Genomic DNA, 25,267 nt, shown 5'->3' with positions numbered 1-25,267 from the left:
AGAGTAGGACAATTGGGGTAAGATAATTAATGATACCCCTACCAATTATACAAAAGCCTAGAGTAACCTGTGCTAAATAGAGCATTGCTGAGGCAATATATCCTGGTCTGCTTTTTAACAGTTTATCTGAGGCATGACAATGTGTCAGAGACTCTGATGCTTCGATGCTGGTATGGATCATGACGTAAGACCTCCCCTCTACCCTCTGCGAGTGCTTACCTCTGCAAGTCCTGCAACCTGTGGGTCCCTGTTCATCTGCAAGCTGGTGCATGTAGTTGCTTGGCCACTGGTGGATGACAGAAGAAATGGGGCTTTCATCACCCACAGAGCTATTTCTTACCCCTCTCTCTGTGGAGTGTGTGTCTGGCAAAACAAAAAGAGGCCATCAGTCATGCGAAGAGAATTACTTGAGAATGCTGATATTTTGCTCCTGGTTTTGCACCTTCTCAGGCAAGAGGACTCACTGTAACCACCCTGGGAGGCAGGAGCTGGGTAGGACTTGTCCTTGGTGGCACACATAGCCCCTGTAATGCTCTCTCAAGTGCAGGCAAGATGCATCCCTCTTCTGTTCCTCCAGAATGCTTGCTACAAGTATAATGGCAAGGTTTTCATCCCCCACTTCTGTGGCTTTGGTGCCAATCTCTTAGATCTTCTAAAGTCTGTGCTTTAAAATGGACTCTGGTTTATTTGCCGTTTTCAAAAAAAAAGGAAATTCAAGTAATGGATTTAGGCGTTGTCCCCATTCATGTCTGAGAGACTCAGAGTTTTTTCTCCAATGTCTTTCCTCAGGCCAGTAATAGTGGGATAAGGACTCAACAAAACTGTCCAGCAACCACCCACCAGCTAGAATATCCTCTCCACTTAGAAGGTACAGTCTTTCCCTTGTTTCAGCTGCCCCTCGGATTTAAAAGATAAGCTTCCCTATGATGAAAGTAGGCACACGCTGGTTGCACCATGGCTAATTTTACACTGGATTAACCCTTGAACAGGGATGATGAAATTCTGATTACACTGGTGGAACACCTGAACCAGTGTCTTTCACCCTGTATACTTCAGTGCAGCAAATCTGAGCACTCTTACCCCCTCATTTATACAGTGTGCAGACTCATGGTGCAGTTCAGAGACTCCTTCACTAGCATGCCTTGGAGCCAGGCACAACCTCAAGCCTCAATTAGTAAGACTTTCCTCTCAGACAAGCCAGTTCAGTCTTTGCTGCCACAAGGTTACAATTTTCAGTTCCAGGGGTTTTTCCCTTTACCCGGCTGTCCCCAGGGTCTTTGTTGGCTGTGTAAGGGGTCCCTGGCAATTCTATGGATGCCATGTATTTATGGTTGGATGTTTCAGTGATTAAGTCATCCAGGTGTGAGAGAGGAAAATGAGGCTGAAATGTGAAAGAATTCCTGGACAGACACAACAGATGGATGAGAGGAGAAAAAGGTACATTCAGGGCCATATACCCCAGGGAACAGAATTGATAATCAGGGCTGAAATAATGGAAAAAATATTTTGTAAGTCAGCCAACTGAGCCTTTTGTTGTGCTGTTGCTGTCAGAGGAAAACAGAAGACTTCAGGAGCAGGTGAACCTATTTGCAAAGGATCTATGAGTGGTAAAGCTCAGTCAAGCTTATAAGGGGTCTCATGAAGACATCAGGGAGTCTTCTCAAACAAAAATGCATCTCTCTGCTTTCCCTAGCTCCCCGTGTGTCTGGACAGACATTTATTAACTTTCACTGACAAGTATTTTCTCCTAACCTCCTGTCACATTTGTATTTGCAGTCCTCTCCTGACTTCAGTGTTTAGTCCACATCCCCTCTCTGCTTCATGAAAAACTTCATTTTCATGGTCCCAAGAAGTACGTCTTTTATGATGAGATCAGACTCTTGCACAGAAGATGGTGTGCAGGTACCTCTGTGAGGCTGCATTGCTAGTCCCAAGGTTTGACTGGTTGGCATAAAGTCATTTGTAAAAGGGCAATAACAAGCATGATGAATTCTTATGCTCCGTGTGTCATGGTACTTAGATAGCTCATAGATAACTACATCACCAATATCTCACAATGCTGCAGCAACTCAACTCTCTTAAAAAAAAAAGTAACCTCACAAAAACAACACTTTATCATAATATTCGTGGACAGGCACCAAAAAAATCAATGGTTAAGGATCTACATCTATCACAGCTTGCAGAAAACCCTTTGTTAATATCGGGTCAAGGGAAGCTGCTCTAATTGTCTGGATTCCTATGTCAGCTTATATTCACCTGACACCACTCACTGGCATTAAAATAGATTTTCAGCCCCCTGCTTCATGCATTATAGGTAACACAGAAAATAAATCAGCCCTTTTAGAGATAATGCTCATGACAATGAAGCTGGTACCACAGAGAAGTTTACTCATTAGCTGTCTCCCTTGCACCTACTGCATTTCAAGTCCTGTGGGGATCATTGATACCCCAGAAGGCCAAGGCACCCTGGGAGGCTGGGCACACCCCAATATCACTGTCACCCTGATATTCATTCCTTCCGGCCCAGGAAGGCAGCATGTCCTACAATGTTTTGAGATGTTGAACTGTGCTGTAACTTTGCCAACAGGTACAAGTCAACCTCAGCACGGTAAAGCCACTCAGCATCAGAGAAAACCAAGGGTTAAACAAGAACTTATTATATAAACATTATTAAAACTAAGCCTCGATAGCAATTAAATAATAACAACAGAAACAACAATAATAATGTAGTAATCACAGTAAGTACATATAACAAGCAACGATAATAGTATAATAGAGATTGCTCAGTGGTCTTCTATCTGCAGCAATTGGTGCCTGCTAAGCACAACAGCCACTGAAAAAGGAAGGCCTCCTGTACCCCTGAAGTAATCATACATCAGGCATATAAAGTATCCAACATTCAGTGGATGCTGGCAATAACTTCTGTCAGTGAAAGGTAGACCATAATTCCAAATGGAAAGGGACACATACTGGAAGAGGAGCAGATTTGTAGACAGTGTCAGCAGCTTCACCCTGCTGGGATTGATGCGCTCCCTAGCCTGATTCCTATTGAAGCTCGTAGGCAGTTTGGCTTTGCTCTTTTCACACTAAAGGGGACTGTGCCGCAGTAATGACAGGGTGAACACAGGAGGAACCACTCCCTGTTAGATCAGACATCCATCTACCCAAGTCTCCCCCGCTCACTGAAACCAAATGCCTGGGAAGGAGCATACGAATGAGTCAAGCATAGAGTGATACTACCTCTAATATCTTCTAAGCTTTAAAGCACTTGCAGCTCAGGGACTTCTTGACCTTGAGGCAAAGCCTTTGTATGGAACAACTCTCAATGGGTTTCTCTTCTGTGAACATGCTTCATGATCCCTTGATCCCACAGAAACTTCCTGCACCTGCACCCTCCTGTGGCAAGGAATTCCCTCAGCCTATGTGTGGTGTGAAGAACTACTTCCTTTTGTGGATTTTGAGCCTGCCACATGCTAGCTTATGTGTATGGCCCATAGTATGAAGGAGGGAGTGAAGAACTGTCTGAAATGGTTGTAACCCTTCCCTCCACACTGTTCATCCTCTAGAAAGCCTTCACCCTACTTCCTTTCAGTCTTGGAGCCTGAAGATCCCCAATCTGTTTATTTGCTCCTGTTGGGAAAGCTGGTTTGTATCGCTGATCATCCTCGGCATGTGCCTCTGCTCTGGTGTTCAGTCCTTAGTGTCTAGAGCCAGGATGTGTCCTCTGGGAAGGAAAATGGAGAGAAAAATGAGCCAGGACATGCTCTAGTAAAGGGCTGGTGCACAGACAGTCAGGGACCAGGTCATGTCAACGGCAAAGAGCAGAACAAAGACCAAAGCAAACACAGGCTTCCTCCTCTGGGGTGGACATGGTAGAAAAATCCGCATCTGAATTTGAAAGGAAATGCAGGAGGCTGATGGAGGAGAATTAAAAAGTGCATTAGTACTCTCACATGTCACCACAAGTGCTCCATTGACAAGTGCCGTCATGCTCAGCTCAAACAATGCTTCAGGGAAGCCAGGGAAACACTTCTGAGGAAGCGCCTGAGAGCCCTGTGAGATCCCTCCGTTTAATACATTACAATGACTAGTTAATAACAGGGCACTTGTAATAAATGGCAATACCCACTTCACTGCAAAGCATCCCATGGCACAGACAGAATCCATTGTTTCCCCAGCAATCTCATCTGGCTCCCTGCTTTGTTCCTCCTTTGGAGAGAGACACCTCATACGACGGAAGGTGCTGCTGGAAGATGAGATTCATTTCAGTAGTCACGTAAAGGAAATTCTTCATGAAATATCTCATTTGCCTATTAAAAAGCAGAAAGGCTCTAACCTCAGGTGGTTTCACCCTCGCAATCTGAAAGCTAATTTTAACCTACAAAGATTTTTACTTTCCCTTCCAGAAAACCTAGACACTTACTTCTATCTTGAGGCTCTCCCTGCTTAATAAATAGCTCTTTACAGAAAATGGTTCACATTTCAGCATATACCCTGGGTAAAGACTGTTTTAGCAGTGGAATGAGGTGATAATGTGCTAGGAGCATCAAAATCTGCTGCCCCCCAAATACTGTTCATTTGGCTAATCTTTCCCTAACAGATCTGCCATTAAGCGGGAGCGACTTTTACTAGGGCACAGAAAAGGGAGAAAGGATTGAAATTGTAAACCTTTCTCAATTGATAGGATTCCCACAAATGAACCTGTGCAGAGCTAACGGTATGTCTAGGCATTGAAGTCCTTACTATTTTTCGATCCTCCTTGTGCTGCAGCTCAATGTCCCTGACACTCAGCTTTTTGTGAATCACAAGATCATTTCTTGCCTGCTTTTGTGCCAAGTCTTCAGGGTATATAAATCACCATCAGACAAATCTTACCTGTCTTGGTACTGGTGTATTACGAGTGCTCACAGTCTGTTAATGGACAGTAGCTGCTGGGACCAGTATGGTCTAGCTGGCTACAGGTGCTGCTGGTGTGGGGAGCTAGAGTCCCAGACACCATCTCTAGTACACCCATGTGTGTAACCTAATAGCCTGAAGGTCTAGGCTTTTCCAGTCGATTTGCCAGTAACCACAGGTTTCTCATCTGATGATACTCCTCTAGCCCCAGGACACTGAATACACCATCCTCCTCACTATTCCCTTTGCATCTGAGTGCCAAGAGCACCAAGTAGGTAAGGTGCTCTCTTGGCAGGCCTGTAGCTAGAGGGAAAACAAGCAGTAGAAAGCTGTGAGCAGCTTTAGGGGCAACACCATCAACCACAGGGATCTGCTTTTTCTTTTCTCTTTTTGCTGCTCAGTATTGATTATGCTTCTGTCACCAGGAATTTTCCTAGGCAAGGAAAACTCTTCTGTGGCTTCTTTTTGTCTTGTAGCAGTAAGCGCTTTAGCTAATTATAAGTGAGAAGAGCTGAGCCAAGCCCCTGTTCAGCTGAACCTGGAGTTAGAGAGTTGTCTGAACTCAATCCTGAAGTTGCTGTAACTAACCTCTGAAGGATAGCACCACAGGGCTTTGTAAGTGTCCCTGAGTTATGTGATGCTCCTTGCCCATGAATCAGAGGATCATAAAGGACACTGCTCTTAAGTACCCAGATGATGACTTGTAGCCTCTCTTACCTAGTAGGCTATAGTCCAGGTATCGGGCGCTCCCATTACTCACCTGGGCAGCCTTTTGCCAGCACATGCGAATTGGCTCAGCCTGGCTGTTGAGTCTTAAATTAAGCTCATGCTTTTTAAGAAAAGTCTGATATCCCTCATCTAAATGTTTGCTTAACAATGCAGAGTCCTCCCAGCTCACTGCGTGCTTCTCCCTGTATAACGTGCATCCAGGCACACATGCACACCTGCCTGGCAGCTGTGGGAAGCAGCAAAAGTGCAAGAGGGACAAGATGAGACAAGGGAAGAACAAGCTGGCTTTCCTTGCTTCCCTGCTGCTCACAGTGATCTTATGTATTGCAGCTTTTCAATAATTTTGGCAAAGGGGTTACATCTTTCTCTTGATATCTTGTCTCTGGTTCTCACTTGTAGAGCCAAACCAAACCCTGCGTGTTGGCTCCATCCTCACTCTGAATTCAAAGGTCAGGGCTTACCTGCTTCTGAAAGAGGGGAAAAGAGTGAGCTTTCAGAGGCAGGGCTGCTTTATAACTCCTCCCATAGGTGTCAAGATAAAATTATTCCAGATTTGCTGAAAGCAGGGCACAGAGCAATCAGCTGACTTTGGGCTGCAGCGGGAGGGTGTTTTACACTTGCATTACTTGTTTGGAAGCAGGGGTGATGCCAGCATCACCAGCACCTCTGCTTTCCTCCTGCACACCAGTACTGTCCGCATATTGATTGGAAAGGATTTGCAGTGAAGTAGATGAGAACTGCTGGTGTAAATCCCCTTGCAGCCTGGTGAGAATAAACCCCTCTCTCCTCCCCTCTGCTGTCACTGCCAGGAATGATATTAAAACTGTGGGACCAAGGATTTCCACATTCCAAACACTGAAGCATTTTAATTGCACCTCAGGGTAATTCAGTATGGAGCATACAAGGCATTGCAGGCAGTGAAAATAGCTACTGTGGAAAATGTCTGCAATTTTCAGGGATTCCTTTTATTGTTGATGGCATCCAAACATTTCTCCCTTGACTAAGTGCTCCCTGTTCCCTGCATCTCTCAGCAGTCCCTGCAGCAACCAAACAGAATAGCTCTAGAAAGAATAAACACCCAAAGCACGAACATAAAATGCCTCAGTTAATGAAGGGGGCTTCTCTGCTCACTGATTTAGTACGAAGGCGGCTCCTACTGCAGGTTCAGGCAGGGCTGGCCGCCTGCATGTGCTGAATTGCAACAAGGACACAGAATCTGGGGAAGAAATGCCGCTAATGCAACTTACAGCCTCCCGCTCCAGCTTTCCTCCCTTACGGCTTCACTCCTCTGAGGGAAGCCCCTGCTTGATCTGACTGTCGTTATTCATTATTTATGGAGTGATGAAAACACATCTAATGCAAGGATTATTTTTCACCTCCCCCCTGCACCTTGGGGGCTGTCAGAAGCAGAAGCAACCAGAAACTAGCTCCCCTTCTGATTTCACTCCCTTCTCCTACACACACTGGGCAGGCGCAGCCCTTCACTTGCTGAGGCTCATGCAGTGTTTTTCCTAGTGCTATTCAGGGGTTGCATTCTCAAGCTTTGTGACCGCCGTCCACTTTGACAGGTTAAAATGTCCATGAACGTGGTCTGGGCTCTTTCTAAACATTTGTGTGAAAACATTTAACATTTATTTTAGACTGACCCCAAGATTTCGTCCAAATCTTTCTAGCATGGTAGTTTTCAGCTCCATCCTCCTTGAGACACCATGGATGACTTCTGACACAGGTTGACTCATGGCTTAATCCTTGTGTAGATGAGGTTATTTATAATGTAGCCAGCAGTGGCTGGATAAAGCAAACCCAGAGGGCGAGGATAAAGCAAACCCAGAGGGCCAGGCAAAGCTTACCTCACCTGGCTGAAGCATCTTCAGGACATGGTTTGTCTTTTCCACCCAAAGGTGTGCTAACAACGCCTTCCATTCCAGAGAAGATAAAGTTTACATGGTTGCCAGATTACTCCTGCAACCACCCTGATGACCCTAAGTTTGTGATAATGAACGAGAGTTTGCACACATGTGTGCGCACACACACACATTTTCACACTCAATTTTTACCTTGAGGAGACTGCCAACGAAAAAGCTTTTAGAAGAGGAAAAGGAGACATCCCCAGCTCAGCCTCTTTCTGATATGGGCCAGCAGACATCACCAAATACAGAGGCATAGGTAGGGCCCTCTAGGTAGCAAAGGGAATTACATGTGGCACAGTTTTCTTTACACTCAAATTAGACCTGGGATTCATGATCTTTCTGCAGCACACTGAGCCTTCCCCGTCCTGTGTCCCAGTGACATGGCTCTGAATGCTGGATGTAGGTTTCCCTGAAGCCCAACCATGCTCCTTACCGACAGACATCCAACGAGATGCACAGGAATGGAGAGCTCCTGGCATGGGGCAGAGCTACAGGGGATGTACACGCATCCCCACCTGTCAGGGCAGGATTAGTATGTTTGACCTGTCTCTGGCAGGCCTCCATACACTGTGTTTGTGGAATATTATTATATTTCCCCTGCCCACAGCTACTCCTTGCCTTTTCCGCACTAATCAGTTACCAGAACCTTTAGTTATCTGCCAGGTTTCTGAAACTGTTAAACCAGTATTACCTGCTCTTCTTTCCCATACCTACCAGGTTTGTCCTTCCCCCATTGTTTGTAAGGATGTGAATTGTAGCCTGAGCTATTTATTGTATGCCTCTAGCCTTGGAGCCACCGAGAGGAAAGCTCACATCCATATCGGTCCTTTGGGGCAGCTCTCATCGCAGTGAAAACAGAGCCCTTGCCTTCCCTGCTGGCTTCCCACAGCCATTCATCAGGCGTCAGGAGGACGGATTATGTTACTCTGTTGTTTATTGCTCACAGGGTTCACATCATTGTCACAGTGCTGTGTTTTCATTTGTGTGGTTGCACAGGCTACTAAAGAACACGGAGAACTCCTAGCTCCGAACTGACCCATGTCAAGGCAGGTGCTTTCTGCCTTAGGATGGCAATAAGGCATCCGAGCAAAGAGGAGCTGAAGGCTCTGAATTGCAAGAAGAGGGAAGATAGACAGGGTTGCGGAAAAAAAAAATAATAAATGCATTTCTCTTCCATATGCATTCAGTAATTTCATCACGAACAAAATCTGGCAAAATCCTTCCTCTCTAAGCCGATGTGCACTCCAGCGTACAATCCATTGTATTCTCTGCATATATAAAACATTTACGTATGCATGCGTGCGTGTATATGCATGCACATACATCCACACACAAGAAATCATGTCCTTTGTGGCATCTCTTATTAAGTGGTGATGCAGAAATCCTGTTTTACTGATTGCCTGTATCACCTTAGGCAAGCCATTTAATGGATCTGTAGCACACTTTGCCCACCTGGAAAGGAACTACAGTAAGAACATCTGTACAGCCCTTTGATAACTATTGATGAAATGCACTACTAAGCCTAAAAATAAGAAGATAAAAATATAAGAAACGTCTGACTGGCCTGGAGCAATGGTCCATGCAGAGGATTCCTCTGCCTATTACAGTGGCAGTAGGAAATGCTATCTAGCGAGAGCTGGTCAGCTATTGTCCCCATCCATCTCCTGCACCTGCAGTCACTGGACCAGTGGGGCTGAAGGGCACATAAACTATTCCCCTTAGTAACTATTTATAGACATATTTTCCACAACTGTGTGCTATTTGGAGAGCTGGCAGATCTGCTTTAGTAAGACATGTTCCAGCTGACGTCCTTCTTCCTCATCATGGTCTATACCTTGGTTTCTTCACGTGCACCGCACCAGGTAGAGGTGCAGGCAGGAAAAAACCTTGGCTGTGCTGAGGATAAGTGGAAATGTCAATGAGCACCACGGGTTTAAGAAACCAAATAAGTAGTAATTAAAAATACGTGGGCAGGAGTTGTACGTTCCCTTGTCCCATCTGTAAATGTAGTGGTGGATTTAGTATATCAACACCAACATTTTAATTAATCACTGCTTCTAAAATGCTTTGTGGGTGAAAGCCTAATGCAGACAAAATTACTATTAATAATACTTCTAGTAGCATTTTTTTATTATTACATTATCATGCATTAATATTATATAAGATTATTAATAAAGACAAAAGCCTGCCCCTTAATATGGGAAGGGGCATCTTTAGCTCTCTCCAGAACAAAAAGACCAGTACTACTCATTAAAGATTTTCCCTATATTTTAGCCAATGGTCACTTTATAATTTTATCATTGAAATTAACCACATAGTCACAGGCTGAGACAGTAGTAATTAACAACAACAACAGAAAAAAGAAATGGAATGCACTCCAGTAAACAGAAGCAGCCCTCTCCTCACCCACCTCTCCCACCCCCCCAAATGGTGCAAAATACATAGGGGACCCTGTTGTCATAGTAACTGACATTACAGCTTGCTTTCGATAATTAATGGAGGGCTTTGCTATTACAGTATTCTTGAAAATTCACTTTCCCCTGTGCTGCACTGCAGAATGCAGTATCATTTCCCCATTCATAAATATTTCATTACCACAGTCTGCTGTGTTTCATCATCACCGATAACACTCAGCCTAATCCACCCATTGCTGAATTCATGTAGCCCTGTCGGTAGAGCAACTTTCATTTCCTCCTTCCACTTCTGCAGTCTTCATTTTTCTTGTTCAGTGTTCTTCTGCTGCAAAACTGTCATCGTAGGCTAAGTACCGAGACCTTTATTTTTCTTTCTCTGAAAAATAAATGAGTGATAAAAGCTCTGCCCAAGTAAATAGCATACAGCCACACGCATGCGCAATGTTTCCATCACAAATATAACTCGTCTGTATCACTAAATGGAGATGTTTAGATCAGTGAAGGAGAATTGCAATATGTTACTGTGGAAGGAAACTCAGGATCTGATTCAGCAAAATATTGGGGTACCTTCAGACATGCGCATTGTCCTTTGATGACAGCTGTAAGCACCAGAAGTGATGCTTTCATCCAGAGGACTGGTTGGGGCATAGTAAGTTTTATAAATAACATACTAGTAGAGAACCGAAAGCCAGTGGAGCAAACAGTGGTGGTAATACAGATGGCAAGGAGAGAAGAAATAGAGAAATAATTTAATTTTTTTCCTTAATAGCAAAACTCTATCAAATTAACTCTCATGTGCTTACATACATCATTTCTATTTCTACCCATGCGTAGAGCACTTGAGATTCCTTGTTGGGCCTCACTTGACTTATTTTTCTTCTTTTTTTAAAAAATAATTTTCTCTTTTATGTTGCTATCCCTTTGAAATAACCTGGTAGTGAAAGACTGAGAGACCATAAGGAATTAGTGCTCGCCTCGCTAATGCCAATTGCAAGGTGTCTCTCCTGTAACTTGGTGATAGACTTGCCTTAGGCTGCCTTTACAAAGGAGAGGACTACAGAGGCCAAAGGGAAGGAAAATGAATCCTACCAGATAGAACATTGCATGAATCTGGCCTGTTTTGTAATAAGTATCACAGGTGTGACGCAGTTTTCCTGCTGGAGGGGTTAAATCCTGGATAAGGAATCATGGTGCAAATGAGCATTATGGGAGGACTACTGCACACATCCCTTGACAGGCACTATATAAATGTGCAAGGAAAATTTGTTTCATTTATTCTGTATGTAGCAGAAATAGCTGGGTAAAAAATTGCACAGCCCATGCAATAAATAGCAGTTAGCAGTTATTTGCCTATGCCATGCAATCTGCAAGACCTGCTAGGATGTCATTTATGTTGACACATTTATACAGAGACTCTCTGAAAATCCATTTTCTTCCAAGCTTCATAAAAAAAACATACTTTTTTTTTCCATGTATTTTCAATTCAGACTCAGTAGCTTCATATAGTGGGAAGGGAACACTGGAAGTGGATTGAGGGAATCTTGGGTATTATTTAGACTTTTGTAAAATAAAATATAAAAAATAAAATAAAATAAATAAAATAAAATAAAATAAAGCAAACCAAAACAAAATAAAGTCAAACAAACCAAAATAAAACAAATTTGATTCCTTGTAAGTAACTGAAATGATCTTCTCTTGCATACTATAAGTTCCTCACCATCAGCAAGGAATGAATATACAGAATAGAGGAATTCACAAGAGTCCAGGGAATTTTTTTTCTCTTTACATGGGATGTGACTCTGGTGAACAGATTCCATTTTCAAATGAGCTGGTGGAGTCTTTCACCCAAGCATGTTGGGATGGACAGTCTCATGGAGCCAAATAAACACCAAGTCAGAGCCAAAAGGGCCTGTGCCAACATCCAGCAGGGAAGTCTGTAATATCAGTTAAACACAGGACAAAGACTCAAATTGCCTGTAGTCCTCTGTGTTAATCTTCAGGCGTATGTTAAGAGATCGCCCCTGTAAAGGGAGAGTCCAAGCATGCTTAGCGTGGGCCCAAGCTTTTATTCATGTAACACAGACACCAACCTTACCTGAGCATACGATGGCCCTGTCTCCCCAGAGACACCCAAAGTTAAGCCCTTCAGAGCCGAGTATTAGTGCTGTTACCATCAGCCTGGAGGGATGCACAAGTTTAAGCCCAGCTGGCAGTCACCCATCTTCATCCTGCTGCATAAAATCACTGTGTAGCCCCTAAAGACATCAGTCTTGCAGGGCATCGAAGCCCCAGGCAAGAGCAAACAGTGGGTTATTTTCAGCAATGCTCCTTGCAGGATGAACTTGAGGAGTGGGAAATGTCTCAGTTTGCAAAACATTTCAGGAGCGAAGTCCATAGTAGAGCTGAAGCCAGGTTCCCCGACATTCCCAAATGCAGAGGGGCATGGGCTAAAAGCCATTCCTCTGAGGAAAAGTGAGCCCTGATTCCCCACACAGTCACCCTGCTGCCTCCCACGACATTGCTGGCATACCAATAGTTCTGTTCAGCCTTCCTCCATCCAAGAGCTGTCAGCCCGTAGCTCTTCAACTCCACAGTTCACAGGGGGCTTTTTTCTTTGTTTAGTTCAGGTTTAGAAAAGGAGAAAAGCAGGTGGATGTTTTGTGCAATACGTACATCCGCCTGCTCTGAGAACTTGTTGGTAGTGACACATGAGAAGAAATTACTCTTGACAATAAGGCTATGATGTCTTTTCCCTGCTATTTCAGACAGAAAGATGTGCTTGAGTGTGTGGGTGCAAGAGAGAAAGCAAGACTGTAAACGTATGTGTTGGCTTATATGCAATTGCCATTTTATCTTATTTTCTTTTAAGTTTCCCTATGATTTCCATAGTTTTAAAAGAGATTTACTAGACCCTGCTCTCCATTCCATCTTCAGAAGCTCAGTCATACTTTCCCCAGCAAGTGTGCCCCCCCCCCCCCCCGGCATTTTTCACCATTTTCTGTATAAAATCTATGGTCCCCACCCTGCAACCTTCATCAGCAGGAGAGTTCTAGCCAGTTTCTCCTCCAAACTATAAAATAAAAGCAGCAGAGAGCAAGAAAGTTCATGTCACTTAACACAGCACCCTCTAACTGCCAACCACTTGGCCCTCTCCTCATCTTCAAAGTGACCTTTCTTACACCTTCCAACTTCACTTGAAGCAATTTTTAGCATGTGCCTCTCACCAGCTCTGTCACCCCCAGCAGATCATTCAGTTCATTCTTGCAGGCAAGATCCCAGTCACAAACCACTGGGCCACCAAGGCAAAGGCTTCACATGCCCATCAGGATGTGGCACCAAATGACCGTAGCATTGCTTCAACCGCTGCTGCTGCTGCCTGGAGAACTGTCTCCCAGTGACCAACTGCAGATGGTCCTGAAAACAGCAGAAATCACCCAAGAGTAAGGTGCATGCATAAGATGCTAGCACAGCATTGTGGGCCAGGAAACTCACACCTGATGGCATGGCAGAGGCTTCTCAGAGCCCCTCCAAGCTGTGAGCATGTGTTGTGCTGGGCATGTGGGCTCCAGTAGGTGAGTTTCTGCACTGCCACAATGCTCATGTTCTTGCTAGGAATGTTTAGCACAAAAGAGCAGTAACTAAAAGTTACCCACACAGCACCTGCCCCAGGAGGAGCAGCTGAATTACCTGGCCCCTTTATCAGCCAGTCATTAAGCAGCAATTCCTTATGTTGAGCTGCTCTAGCATGAAGTTTCCTTGGTTACTGCTGCATGCTTCAACAGGCCTTTGGCAGACGAGGCACCGCTATTTCCAGCCCTTTCCTGGAGCATAGGCACCTGATTTTGGCTCTGTGCAGTCAAGTTGGCTTCTCCACCTGTTTTGAAAGGCCCTGGCTAAAGATGATGGAAACTTTTATGTACATCATGCTACGGACATAAGGGTACTGCCCCCCTTTCCTGGCCAAGCAGAGAAACATGGACAGCGTGAATGAGTCCCTCTGGGGAGGTATCAGCTTTTGCTACACCTCTCCTCAAGGACTTTCTCCCATTGTGCCAGGTGCTTGCTGCAAACCTCCCAAAAGGTTTGGGATCAGCTGCACACAAGGCATGGCAATGCCAGAGCTCACTGCAGGGTGCAGACCAAAAGCCTTTCTTCATCTGAGGAGTCTGAACAATGATGGCACCCCTCCCTGCTCTCTGCTCAAGGCTCTGAGGGTGACTGGTGCCTCTGGGGCTGGCTGGAGGAAAAGTCCTTGCATTGGAAATGTAGCTGACCCAAGGGCACCTGGCAGCTGCATGTAAGAAGTGATGGGTAGAAAGTAGGCCAGCAGTTGATATTCATTAGCTCTCAGTACAAAGTCCTTGAAGGAGGACTTCAGAGATGCAGATTCCTCTCCCATCTATCCTACCATGGAAAAAGCCAAGGGGAAGCTATCCTGCAGTTATCTCATTGTTGTGATATCCCATTTTTTGGCCCATATTTGTTCACTGTAGGTGAGCTGGAAAAAGGGATTCAGGGAGAGGAAATCCCAGAGCTCAGCAATGTGTCCTGCAAGCCCAGACCCAGAAAACCAGAGATATTTCAAAATGCAGCCTTGATGCCACAAGTTATCCTTAACAGAATATATCGCTTTTCTCTTCCCCTGCTGCACTAAGCTGTTCTGTCACCATGGTGACCAGCTGAAGTTCAGGGACCGTTTCCCAAGTAGCCCCTGTCACTGTACCACACCAGAGACTAGATGGTCCCTGTACAACTGGGATGTGCCGTGATGTAAATGCAAACATTGCCTCATTAAATACCCATGCTAATAAAGTGAGCTTATGTAGGTGTTACCTCTGGAAGTCTAAAAACGTGGCAAAGGAAAATTGGTGTCATCATTCCCAACTTACAGACTGGCAAACCGAGGGAAGGTGACTTCTTCATGGTCTCACTGGTCAGTCACACTGCAGGAAATAAAAAGCAGAGTCCCAACTCCCTTTTTAGTCAATCACACAATTTATTATCTTACTTAGATCTCTCTTTCCTGTCAGGATCTGCCCTGTACCTGGAATTACATCACTCCTTTCCCAGATATGAATTTAGCATTTAAGTAGGAAACAGTGATCTCTGATTCACTCATACCATGGTGACGAGCATGATCCCAGATGAGGCAGCTAGTCCCAGATGAGGTCCCTTTCCGTCCTTTTCCACCCTCCTCATACCAGCAACTACCAAGCATGCCGAGGGAAGGGATCTACAGACTCTCGCCAGAGGCCATCCTTTTCCCAAAACAAGACAGTGTACCCAGACTCAATGTTGCGTCAGGTAACAGCACCTGATGAGCAACCCACAGCTTGAGAGATTTTCTACTGCATTTTTAGGAAAGGTAGGATTCCCAAGATGCCTAAATGAAAAACAAACGTAAGTCCTCTTCACAAAAAAGTCTAGAAACATACTGAAAGACAAAATCCCAATCTACAGTCTAAGTCCTGGGATTCGGTGAAAGGTTTTAGACAGAGAAATTTTCTATAAGATGGTCCAGAAATATAAAAAAAGAGCTATTTCAGAGGAGCCTGGCAGCTCACATGGTAGAAGTTGTTGGTGTAACCATTTTGTCAGCTGCCGTAACACTAAGAACCTGCAAGCCCTGGGAATCCCAGATCACGAAGGTTTACATTGGCTTTCAAGCTGACTTCTCACCAGCACATAAGGAAATTTTTAACTAAATATATTTTTTTTTGGGCTCAGATATTTTGGAAGCATGAGAGTGTCAGGATTTTGTCTCAGGCCTGAATGTGTATCTTGTTTTGCTGAAATGTTAAATTTCTGGTGGATGAAGTGAGAACTCCAACTCCAACCAACCCCTATGAATAATAAAAACATTCAAAGGAAAATTTTCACTGCTTTATGCATGACTAGCTAACAGCTAAAAGAACTAAATCTGCAGTGACTACTGAACAAAACACTTGAATATTGGAGAAATCTATCTTAAAAACTAGAGGTAGCGAAACCATACAGTACGTCAGCTATTGAGTAGTAATTGGTACTTTATACAGGACTGCTTGCCTCGGCTCATTTACAAATTAACACTATGGAGAGTGTTTGATTAATTGTGAAGCTAACAGATATTACATTAAACATAGTGTTGCAGACAGCGTAACTGAGAACAAACCATTTTTCATGTCATATGAGTCAGTTCCACAGTGAGCATGTGGCTTCAGAAGGATGACATGTTCAACATGCAAGTTCTCACCTAGCTCATTTCCTTCCTTTTTCAATTGCAATGACTCTTCAATGACTGTCTGAGAACATCTAATTTCATGGGGGGATAAACAATGAAGAACATTTGTTTTCTGGCCACTTTCTTACTCGTCCTCTTAGATCAGCGACTGCTTTAAAAAGAAAAAAAATAAGAAAAAAAAGAGCTGTTTTCTACATGAATTACATGAACTATAACCAACATGGTTCATTTTAAAATGTCAATATTAAAACCAGTTAATAATGTATATCAACTGTTCTAAATCGCCTTTCCTTAGTTCCATGTGCAGACCTTACTGTTTCACATTTTCATACTTTTCCAATAGGACTTTCTTGTCATCTCTGCAAAACTAAATAAAAGTCCCCTTGTCCTCCAGGAATTCAGAGCCTGGAAGTCGGGACTCACAAGAAGCAGATAAAAACTACACAAAGAGGCAGTCTTTGCCTATAGCAGCCATATTCAGGCATCAGGCCCAGAGCATCAAACATCTGTGACCAACAGTCTGGTAAATACAGCATTTGCAAGAAACCCGTCTTGAAAAGCCTCCAAGAGCTAAGACGGTGAGAATGATATGGGCCAAGAAGAACAGCAATTTCAGGACCAGCAAGACTGACCTCCTGTCCATCCTCAATGAGAGTCCCACATGGCTTGGCTCAGGGTCATGCTAGCTCAGCAGATTTCTCCCTGCCCACACAAAAGCAAACAAGGAAGCCAGGTCAATATGCCAGACCCTGCTGCCTTAAGTGCAAAGACATGGGGAAAGGCAGTTGAAAAGGAACTCCTGGCTAGATAATTCATCAGTTAATGAAATTCTGCCAAACCAAACCAATTCTTTTCTGGTTTCAATTACAGAAGTTACTCTTTATATCCCATCTTAAACTGCTGCCCTGTGTTGCTGTTTGCTATTGGGTTATTTCAGTCCAGTGGTTGCTGCATTTCACTGTCAGCTGCAGAAATTCTCCCATTACATGGATTCACACGTGCACACCCCTGAATTGAAATGTACTCTTGGACCCTTCTGGACTACTGAGGCTCTGTAAAAATAAGTCATTACCATAATCATTACCAATGTAACAATTTTCACTTTCCCATTTGCAACACTATTTTCGAATAGCACCGCTGGCCTAAGGAACTCTCAATCTGGCACTTTCCATGACTATTAAACAAACCTACAGATTTTTCTTAGCTCTTACCGTTAATCTTTTCATTCAGTTTTATCTCCCTGTTATCCTCTGAGCATAAAACCAGTCACAACTCGTTACAGAGAATATCATATCACAGGAGCTACAAATGGAAAGAACCTATTAGATCACCAGTTTGTTCTCCTGCCAATTAATGCCTGCTCTCTGGAGTACCTTTCCTAATGCTTTGTCCAGTCTGCCTTTAAAAAGGACCAAGCAGCTGGGCTCCTGACGTTTCCCCCAGGAGACTGTTCCACAGCAAAATACATCTCACTGTCAGGAAATTTTATTTTACATTCAGCCTGACTGTCACACTATTAGCCCTTGTTATACCCCTGCGTGTCACACTAAAAATTCCTCTCTCACGCTCAGGAGAGTGGGAGGCTGCTCATACTCATCAGAGCACTACGTGTCTCACAAACCACACATTTGTTAGTCATTCGCGAGCTAAGCTCCGCATCGGTTTATATTCGAACTCATCCACCTGTACTCATCCACCTCTCCTGATCAGCTTTGCCACTCTCCTCCAAAAATTTTCTGGATTTGTCAGTACCCCTCTAGTTATCGAGGGCCTGGTGTTAATGGTACCAGCTATTTTGGGATTTGGGACACAAGGCGAAGCTAGAGGATAGGTTCAAATAAATCCAAAGCACACTTCCTTTTTAATACAGCTAAGTCAAACTGAGCTTCTTGCCACAGGACGTGAATGACGAAAGTTTGCATGGGTACAAATGAAACAGAGTTAAGTTGATGGGAAAAAAATAATGTATTGAGAGCTCCTACCTGTATGATCTTGTATTTAAGTGCCTGGACTTCCATGCTATGCTCATCATATTGAGATAAGAAGAACAAAATGCTATTCGATAACATGATTAAACACTTCCAAGTATGCTCCCCTGCCTTTCACAAGAGGATGCGTGTTTCAGTCACCACGTGAGTCTTAGCTCTGACAGCACCCTATAAAGACGCATAAGAGTTAAGTCGCCTCAATGCAAGCACTGGCAGTGCACACTGCCCTCGGTGCAGGGAAGGACCAGAGGGAGGAGAAACATTGCAGTTCTCTGCAGCATCATGATTGGAGGGATGCCTTTGCATCGCTAGACCTTACCAATAAGCATTTTATATCCCTCCATACAGCAGACCCAAGGTGCCAAATTGCTCCTGGTTGGGAACATCAAATCTTTCATCAGGTCAGGCATGCTAAAGCCCCAGGCAGCAACTATGTAGCTCCTGACAATTTTGTACACACACCACACTGAGGTACTTGCAGAAGACACATCCACAAAGGACCAGCGTCCTGTGAACGTAGGGCCAGTTACCCCCTTTAGCCTCATCCAACATGTGCTTTAAGAAGGACAGAGGGCTGGGGAGGAGTAAAGAAAATTAAATACCTAGTGACTCACCTCACCTCACAGTTTCTTTCCCTCATCCTTTGTCTCTCAGTCACTGTAACACTTATGATCTTGCAAATTCAGGTGGAGAAAGCATCCAGTGTAATTTATTAAATGCCACTGCAAGGAAGAGAAGCAGAGCAGTGAAGTAGGGCCTAATCCTCCCCGGTGCTGCAAGGATAAGGTAAGGCACTAAGGTCCTCTCTTCCTGCACTGCTGAAGGCATGCACCACCTACAGCACAGGACTCCGGTACTGGATCAGACGGAACCCTGGGACAACTGGATTCAGGACTTAACCTGCAGCACCAGACAAAACCCTCTCAAGCCTTCAGTTCATGTGTCTGGTAAATGTATATGGTTTGATCATCATTTGAAAATGTTATTGTCACCATTAAGAAAAAGTCTCATATTTAAGGTCAAATTTGCCCCTTCTTTTTAGGTCTGCCATTAGCTGAGGTAGTTTCATAATAACCCTATTTTACCCTACTCACAGGGCATGCTTTTCCAGAGAGCTTTCTGGATGGGGGCCCAATGCGTAATGCTCTGGCTTTACTCAGAAAATAACTCAGTGGCCATGTAGGAAAGGCCCCTGGGATCACCATGGCCTGATGTGGACCTCATAATCTATGAAAGGATTGCACAGAGCCCTTTTAACTTGAGTTCTTCCAAATCAGAAAGACTGAAAGGCTCTTGGTTTGGCTCAACATCAGCCTGGACTGCAGAGGTGGTTTCCAGGCAGAGATGGCCATGCATGATGCCATCTCTATCTATCTGCATCAGTCCTCTTCCCTAGCAGCATGGAACGGTTACTATTTGAATGCAAGGCCAACAGTCTCACATGGATCATCTCACATCTACTCACTGCTGGGAAATTTCAGAACTTTTCTGCATTAAAACATCAGTGCTGGGAGAGGAACCATTGTGCCTGGACCAGCTGATCTCCTTCATAGCCTGCTGAAAGTGGCAGCAATGAACAGGCTCTGCAAGTTAAGAGATGCTTTCCCATCTGTTGCCCTGTTCCCTGAAGTCCTTCCTCCCAGAACATAACAAGGTTCCTTTCAAGAATGTAATTGATACATCTTACTGTGGCTCTACTGAAACACACTGAACCCAAGGTAGGAATTTCTTCTCCCTGTCCCAACCGTGTGTTGTCATCTGTGGCCTTAAAATGGATCTCTTTCAGGGGTCGTGGGCAGCCCACCCAGCTGTCTGGGCAGAAACACGCTCGCAGATGCACTGGTTCCTGCTCAGCTTGGCAAACCCATGCCCACGAACAAGAACCCTCCAGAGGTCTGTGTTGCTCCTGCAGATCAAATTCTGAGCTGTGAGCTGGGCTGCCTGGGCAAGGTGGCTGGGCTGGTTGCTGTCCCAGCTGCATAGGAGCAAGCAAGTAATGCAGAGGGCTGGGTGCCTCTGAAGCCCTGAATGTGACGTATTTCACATAAGCCCTAATGATGCTTAACAACTCCAACACAGTGAAAGGTTGAGGTTCGCCCTGCAAAGTACCACAGAAGGTGTTAGAGAATAAGCGAGAGGGTGCACATGTGTGACCAAATAGAAAGGAAGCCAGAATACTACCAAGCAATTTTCCAAAACATGAATGAAAGAGCCTTCAGTGGCAAAGCTGCCCTCTGTTGGAGCCCCATGGGCTGCCCTGACGTGGAAATGATACCACTGCACAAGCCGACCCTCTAGCAAAGATCAAAACTGACTTTTATTAATAACTTTTAAGAGGCTATGTTTATATTTTTGTTATTTTTTTTATTAGGAAAGGGCATTTAAGTTGTTCAAATTTCTCTTATAAAATTGGCCTTAGTAAGTCACCTTTCTTCCCACAAGGCAGAAAAAGACCTGCATTGTCACCAGCAGCAGGTGTTACACAGGAGCCTAAAACATATGCCAGAAAGTCTTCCAGGCTGAAAAGAAAATGTCTCAAGTGGGAAAAGGGAGTTCTCTGCCTGAAATTTGATTGCTCTTTGAAGGGAGAGTGCTCAGAAGACTGTTGGCTCTTTGACAGCAGGAGGCCTCAGAAAGGATTGGATTTTTCTTGGGAAAAGGTGATTTCTGTGTGTTGGAGCAAAGCAGCAGGAGAGAAAAGTTTCTAATCACACAGAATATGGGGAACAACAACTCTGCTTTTGTATCCACAGCACAGAAATAAGGCTCACATCACCCACTCCAACTGATTTCATATGTATGCGTGTGTGCAGCACATGAATAACGTAATTTGGCAAGGTGCTAAAGATCTCCTTAGCAATGCTGGGCTGCCCTCCTTGTTCAAAAATAAGAGGCAATGCTGCAAGACCAGGAACAACAGGAAATCATTTAATTCTTAACCAAATTCACATTTTTCAGTTTCTAGGAAGTGGGAAGGAATGAAGTGATGCAGACTATATAGCACAGTGACACGGCAGCCTGTAAACACACACAGAAGGCTGCTATTATTTATCAAAAATACACTTGTAATAGTTTGCTGGAAGTACATGCAGGGAACCATTCTGAGCATCAGGTTCTTACTAATATGCTGTTCCCATCTCTGAACTTTCATTCAGCATACGCTTATTCATGCTGACAACCTTCACTACAACCCTGCTATTTCTGTCTCTCCTCCCTAAGGAAGCATCGGTGTGCGCAATAGTGATGGGTGTCCATCCTTCCACTGTCGGTGACCTTTGCTGACTTTTGAACCCCATGGGATAAACCCATCCATGCTGGACTTCAAGGTGAGGGTCTCCAAGGCATGATGGTCTGGCAAACTTTGTGGAAAACAGCTGAGAGAACAGACCCAAACACCAATACCTGCGCACAGATGTCATCAACCTGGTTTGCTCAGCTCCTTGGCAAGCCAGCGTCAAAGCCCTCCAAACAAGCTTCTAGTGAGGTGCTGGGCATTGATCACAGCACTGTGGTAGAAATGGGTGAAGAGCTGAGGTTTGAGGTAATGGGAGAGAGCTTAAATAGCACTTAAGATATTGCAGAAGCAAGGAATCATTTCAAGGGAAGGCCCAAGGAGGCAGGCTTACACATATTGTAAACACAGGACAGAAATTTGAATGCAGTCAGGTTCCATCTGTGTTGCTGTGCAGGGCACAACATGTGCTCAGAGCCTCCAGTGCCCAGATAAGGGCTTCCTGATGGACACCGAGCATATGTCTCTGGAGATCTGTTTGGTGATCTCAGATGGTCCCATCTCTCCTGAAAGCACCCACCAAGCTGCTGAACACCCAACAAAAAGGACCTCGGAGTAGGTACATGAGGTTAGACCTCTAACTTGCATTAAATCTTTGTCAAGTCCCTCATGATTTGGAAGATACAAACCTACAGACCCACACTGATCTGTCAATAAAGACTTTGTGAATGACTATTAGTTTCTCTACCACCAGTGAGTAAGAATTTGGCATAAGAATCAATAATCCCTTAAATTAATCATCAGTTACGACAATAACTGATGACCAAAAAGCCTGGCTGTGCATGCTAATTATTTACTGTGTGCCTATGCAAAGGCAGGCAGCCAAAATCAAATCCGTGCCTCCTGGAAGCATGGTGGATAGGAGGGAAGGTAATTCAGACAGGACATTAGAAGGCAACTTCTCCTGCCTTGCTGCTCAGCTACCCTGTGATCGCTCATTAAACCTGCTCCCCTCTCCCAAAATGACACCAGTGTCACCACGATCACCAACTGCCGGGTTATGAAATGTTTCAAGTGACTAAACCTTTAGACATGTGCCTAATGGGACATTCAGATCTGCACAGACACCCACAGAATCCCACAAGCAGTTACCTGTACCAGTCAGGGACTAACAATTTTTTAATCCCAGCCCTTGGTCTCAACGTGCCTCACATCTGTAGATGGAGATGGCAATAGCCATTCACGAGCACACAGTGACTCTGCTGAAAAATGGCTGCACAGGCACCGCATCACGAGATGCATCTAATTGATGCTTAGCTGCAGCAAATACCAACACAGCGCTTCTGGCTGTGTCATACTGTGATACAAGTGAAGCTGCAGACACTGAAATAAAAAGAGAACAATCTACCACCCATTTAAGCGGCAGCTGCTCTGGGTGACTGCAGTGCTGCCCAGCAAATTACTGAGCAGGCAGAGGCACAACTCCCTGGACTGCGTGTTAATCACCTGCATCCAGAGGGTGAGCACAGAGAGACCCTGCAGTAATGCGGCCTGGGAGCACAGGATTTAGGCTGTGGTATAAGAAATCTCCCTGCCTACAGCCTGACAGTGTTTCTTCATTGAAGTTATGCCAAACTTGAATAGAAAGGACTGTAAGAGAAGGTAAGCAATACTGAAATGAGAAAGCTAGGTCACGGCAGAAGTGATTTTAGGCAGTTTTCTAAGTATAAAAGGCAGGCTACGCCATTGTCATAGTTAACAGTGGGCATAAAAAGAGTAACAGAGGCCATCTGACAAAAGCACAAAATCATGAAAACTGCCAAACATGCGAGTGCATCAGATGTTAATGATGATCAAACCTTATACAACAGATTCTGGAGAAGTCAGTGCCTTCACCCGGCATATGCCCGCACTCTATGTTGAACTGCAATCGTCTCCTCTGAGATACTCAGCGTAAAATTCACATGTAATTATAGTAACATTTACAAGCAGGTAGTAAGTGCCGATGGCTGGTTTCTAGTGTCCCCTACAGATCTGTTCAAGGTCCTCACAAGATCGCTTCAGTTCTCGTGGTCCTTCAGAAGCAACACTCACAATATCTTAATATTTGATCAGGATGTGTGCAATTAGTCAATATGGCCTGTTCTACATAGAAAGCAAATCTGTTTTACAGAAAGATACAGACAGTAGCAGAAGAGAGTTATGAGCTTTAAAAATACAACTACTTATTTCAGAGCTGAACTACAAACCCATTTTCTCTCCCAGATGGTAGCAATTCTGATAGACAGTTCAGCGATATCAACTAGCAGGCCTCAAATACCTAGAACAATCATCTGACATTAGTTCCTTGTGTGTTTGGGATAGTGGTGACAAGACACAGAGTGCTCTCCAACGTGGGCTTAACTAACAGCACCAGCCAACCCTCAGTCAACCAGCAGCAAAGACAGGGTTCTTTAGTTTTAACCAAATATGAACTCCATGAGATGAACATAATTCTGCTTTTTAGGGCAAGACTCCCCATGTTTACCTCGATCGGCCACTGTCTCGGCCATGAATGGGACAGCTGAGTTCATCATTAGTCACTGCAGACAAAAACTACCAAACATAAAGCCCAAAACTTTCTTTTCTGAACCCCTACATTAAACTATTCAAGGGCTGAGACAAGCTCTTACTCTGAACGCAGCTGCACAGAGCAAGAAAACAGTAAATTCAGGCCTGAAGTATGGCCATCAACCTGCAGAAAGGACAGGAGTAACACTCCCAGTGAAAGGCAAACAACCGCCACCAGTGATTTACTGATCCTGTTTGGATTCTCGGTACAAAACTGCTTTCAGATTTGTGCAACTGTTTGATGATGCCTGGCAATACTACAGCTGAGGTCACTGAAGTCTCAAGGGTAAAAACACAGAGCAATTTACTGCTTATCTACCTCTCAACACTTTTCCATTGCAGTATCTTTAATGAGAACATCAAAATCAGGGAAGTCTCAGTGCACTGTAAATTTGCTGCTGGTTTACTGGGAAGATCCCAAACTGGGTGTTAAAGATACATCTAATCTTCTAGGAATCACAGCTGGCTTGAAAACCAATGGCAACTAGAAACAAAACCTGCACCCAGAACATTAAAACATTACATACTCTTCAGCCATAGGAATCCACAGCCAGTTCTCCTGGGGAAGTGCAGCTTTTTTTTGTTACAATTGACTTTTTTCTCTTTTCTTTAAGATGCTGATATAAAACCCATGAGCACGCAAAAATAAATACAAGCAGTTGATTAAACCAAGAAGCAGGGCCTTGTGCCTCTGACTACGCTAGTCAGTCAGCACGCACATTAATTACTCAAATGCTGCTCCCCTTAATATTTTCACATGGTACGGTACCACTTTTATCTTGAGGAACTCATTCACCTTTAACTAGCCCATCCAAGATTGAGGGATCTTCATGAGACAGACTGTAGGGAAGCAGAGATTAGCAAATGCACTTACCCTGGCAGCTACGTTGTTCCTGGTATTCAAGCTAGCTTACCTATCTTTGTGCTAAGTACATCTTAAGAAAAGTCAAATGACAGCTGAGGGTAGCCCTTTCTTTGACAGAGTTGGTCAGTGACTGTACCAAGGACCTTCCTCAGTCAAGTTTTCTATATTCCCACCATGGATCAGCCCAGCCCATGAGATAATGTTAGCATTATCTGTCTCTGATCAGTGGTACAATAAATCATGGCTATTGCACCCTTAGATTCTCTTGGGCACTCTCTTGGGACCATATGGTTTGAGGGTGTATCACTGCCCATAGCAAATTTCCTTAGTAAAATTAAGATCAGGATTTTTTTTTTTTTTTAGAGTAGATTAATGTTAGAATATATATGACAAAGGATCACTT

The sequence above is a fragment of the Pezoporus occidentalis genome, unplaced genomic scaffold, assembly GCF_034315485.1.
Source record: "Pezoporus occidentalis ecotype Australia unplaced genomic scaffold, CSIRO_AGI_Poc_V1 ctg2, whole genome shotgun sequence".
Taxonomy (NCBI): domain Eukaryota; kingdom Metazoa; phylum Chordata; class Aves; order Psittaciformes; family Psittacidae; genus Pezoporus; species Pezoporus occidentalis.
Note: the sequence above shows the minus strand (reverse complement) of the source record.